The 3,693-nt window shown below is 37.0% G+C and overlaps 1 protein-coding gene across 7 annotated transcripts in view; it reads left to right on the forward strand.

Moving 5' to 3' along the window:
* The first annotated feature begins 947 nt into the window (after positions 1-947).
* The window catches only part of PTK2 (protein tyrosine kinase 2), a 286,007-nt gene continuing 283,261 nt past the window's right edge, over positions 948-3,693 (forward strand). For all 7 annotated transcript variants that reach the window (XM_021707659.1, XM_021707660.1, XM_021707661.1 and 4 more), the window contains exon 1: positions 948-992. The gene's annotated coding sequence lies outside the window, so the exon portion shown is untranslated. The remainder of the gene's footprint in view (positions 993-3,693) is intronic.

The following is a 3,693-nucleotide window of genomic DNA, read 5'->3' on the forward strand; positions in this document are numbered from 1 at the left end:
GCGCGGGATTACAGGCTGAGCCACCAAGCCCAGTTCTGTATGTCTTTTTACGAGACTTGTTTTTTCCCCCCACTCAGAGCTCTAATTCTGAGACTCATCTGAGGTAATGTTAGTGTTCATTCATTTTCTCTGTTGTATAATCTAGTCTACAGTTGATGGGCATTTGGGTTGTTTATAATCTTTTGCAAACACTGCTGCTCACATGTGACTGCTTCTGTTGCTCATGGGATATATCTGGCCTATATATCTGGGAATGTGATTACTGTGTTATGGAGCCAACCAGTCTTCAGCCTGACTAGTTACTACCAGATTACTTTCCAAAGTAGTTGTACCGATTTATATCCCAACGAATATAATGACTCCACTTGTTCCACATCCTTGTCATTAGTTTATTTTGTCTGACTTACTCAATTTTGCCATTCTTTTGGATGTGTTGTAATACTTTTTTGTGGCTTTGATTTGAACTTCCCTTGTAATACTGAGCCTCTTTCAATATGTTTGCCATCTGTTTTGTTCTCTATGAAGGACCTGTGGTCTTTTGACCTAATATTTTTTTCTTTTTTTTTTTGACCTGTAACTGCTTTTATGTGTGGATTACAATAATTTATCATCATGTGTTGTATATATTTTCTTCCAGTATGTGGTTTATTTTTTTACCTTCGGAGTGTCTTGGAACTAAAGTTCTTACTTTTAATATTATAAGCTTTTCCTTTATGATTCGCATTTTATGTTTATGATTAGTAGACATAAGTACTTACTGATCACTTATATGATTAGTATGTTTTTTCCTTTATGATTAATATCTTTTGTCTTATTTATTTTTCTTTTTTCTTTATCTTATTATTTTTTTTTTACAAACCCTTGTGTTGAAGGCTGATTTTCAATGGATCGCAGTGAGGGAGCTGCTCTGCTACATTTGAAACCTGACCCAGAAGCAGGTCGTCTGTGAATGGTTTAGCACCAGGCTTCCCATGAACGTGTGGTCATGACGGGTGAGGGCCGCCTTTCCGTCTGAGCCCTTTTTTGTTTCATTTAAGGAATCTTTCCTTGCCTGAGGGCTAAGTTTTGATGTAAAGTATTTTTATTATTTTGTTCATAAAGCATTTATTGTTCTATTCAATAAATTTATTTCAATATTTAGACATTTTATAATTTCTAAGATTCCTTTGATGATTCATGATTTATTTAAAAGTGTTTGATAAATTACAAACAAATGCATTTTTTCCAATGTATCTTGTAACTTCTTTCTAAAGTTGGGTTGTAGTCAGAAAGTGTGTTCTTTGAAATTAGTGTTATCTTAAATAGACCCATATTGTAGTTAAATTTGGCTAAGATTTTGTTCCTAACTCAGAAACTTTTAGGCACTTAGCTGCTTAAACTCCAGTTATGCATAATTTACACGTTGTTATGAAAAAAGATTAAACTAATAGATTGTTAGGCTTTAAAAAAGTTAATAGAGTTTCTTAGATATATTTTTTCTGCCTCTGGAAACATTGTGGTGTTTTCTGGCTGCAGTTGAGGTGTTAATGTACATTATCAGCTTTTGGACTCTGTTCTACCCAAACTGATGCTTAAAGACAAGCGACTGCGTCAGCTGCCAGTTTGTTTTAGCCTAGCTGACAGACAAGCGGGTCATGCTGTGACTGCAGCTGCCTTCCTTTCAGTGGCGTTTGTTAATTAAGATGTTTAATTTTGTGTTGCTTTCTCAAGGACTGATTCTTAAAAAAAAAGAAAAAGGAATATTTTAGGCTACTTCGTAGCCTAGTGATTATTTTGAGTGTCCATTTCATTTTTTCCCCCTGGAAAATAGCATCAACTTGAAAGTTATCAAAGTTAAATAATGTGTCAAATTAAATTTTATTCTTCCCCTAAAGTCTCAGGCATTAGTAATTGAAAGTGTTTAGGTATTGTTTGTGTAGAGAGGCAGGTCTGTTTAATGGAAAAAGTGTTTTCTCTAAGAAATAACACCTAGGTTCGGATATTGGTTCTGGGCCTTTAGTCATGTGATTTTTGGCAAGTTACTTAGTTTCTGTGCTTCTCAATATCCTAATCTATAAAGTATAATATTTATGATCTCAGCCTTTGAGTCTGTATGTGCACGGAGGTGTAAGAGGCTAGGGTTTTGTGGAACTGAATTTTTTTTTATCATTTATAGAGTATAGGTTGGGTTGGATGGAGAAGGAGATGAAGTTGATATTAGGCAGGATCAAAACTTGATTCTGATATAATTTTTTCATGTCTAGAACAGCAAGAACAGGTTTATACAGCAGGAGGATGGTTGGACTAGAATCACAAGGATCAGTAAGGAAAGTATTATGGTAGCCCATATTAGAAGGGGGAAAGTAACCCAGTGTTTGTCATTAAGGGAATGTTTTTGCCTGCTGTCCTCTATCTGGTAAAGTGAAAAGGGCAAAGTTCAGAGGTCTGATTTAATAGTCTGTATGTTAATTATATAATTATGCTATACAGATAGGTGAGGAAGGCCTTAATTAAGGGTACAGCTGAGGAGATAGAGAGTAGGAATTGATTTGAAGTCTCTTTCTGAGTTAATCTCCAGGCTTGACTAGGAAAATGAAATGGCAGAGCTGAGAGAGAAGAGTCCAGGTTAATTCCAGGGTAGCTCTGCTCCCAGATTTCTCTTTTGGTGATGAGTTTATGAAGCTCTTATTTTTTTCCCCCTGGTATATATACCTTGCTTTGAGGGAGGGTACTTTCTCTCTTAGGTCCATGAACTCCTGAAATTATTAAGCAAAATTATGTATGGGTGTGAGTTGCTCTCCCGCCCCCAAAAGGATTCTCGAACTTTCATTGGATTATCAGAAAGGATCCCAATTAAGAGGAGAAGCTGCGCTGTGATTGCACACATATGGTATACTCTAAAGGTTTGTATAAACTGCCAGGGAAAATGCAAACACATGTACCCGTGTTCTAAATTGAACTGTATACAGTTAAATTAACTGAATGCAATTAAAATGTTTCCCCCTGGTTTCTCCTTCTCCCCCAAAAGACAAAACAAGATACATTTTTGGTACATAGAAGACCAGTAGGAACTATGACTGGCATGGAATGTCTTCAACATGCTGTTGAACATTAGACAAAACTAAAGTTTATAGAGTATTAAGCATATCTTAATATTCACATGGCTATGAGAGACAGTGTCATTTTTAAGTAGAATATGCCAACACCAAAAATGTGTGTAGTTTCCTCAGTTGGGTTAAAAATGTGTGCAGGAAGCGAGGCATGTTGGGAGGCTGAGGCAGGTGATTGCTTGAGCCCAGGAGTTCAAGACCAGTCTGGGCAACATAGTAAAACCTCGTTTCTACAAAAAATAAAAAAAACCCAGCGGGCTGTGCGATATGTGCCCATAGTCCCAGCTTCTTGGAATGCTGAGGGGGAAGGATCGCCTGAGCCCAGGAGGTTGAGGCTGCTGTGAGCCATTATTGTCGTGATCATGTCAATGTGCTCCAGCCTGGGCAATAGAGAGAGACCCCAATTTAAAAGGAAAAAAAAAAGGAGAAAAGTGTGAAAGGTGAGTGGTAAGACAACCTAAATCATTTTGTCATGGTGAGCTCTTAGGTGAGCAGAAGTAGGAGAAGCTGGGCAGTTGGTGAGCAGTTGTCGAGATGTAAGCATCAGGCAAATTCATTTCATGTTCTGGAGTCCACACTGGATTGGTTTGTATTTTTTTTTTTT

Source organism: Carlito syrichta, unplaced genomic scaffold (assembly GCF_000164805.1).
Source record: "Carlito syrichta isolate Samal-C Ts95f unplaced genomic scaffold, Tarsius_syrichta-2.0.1 Scaffold123331, whole genome shotgun sequence".
In the NCBI taxonomy this organism is placed as follows: domain Eukaryota; kingdom Metazoa; phylum Chordata; class Mammalia; order Primates; family Tarsiidae; genus Carlito; species Carlito syrichta.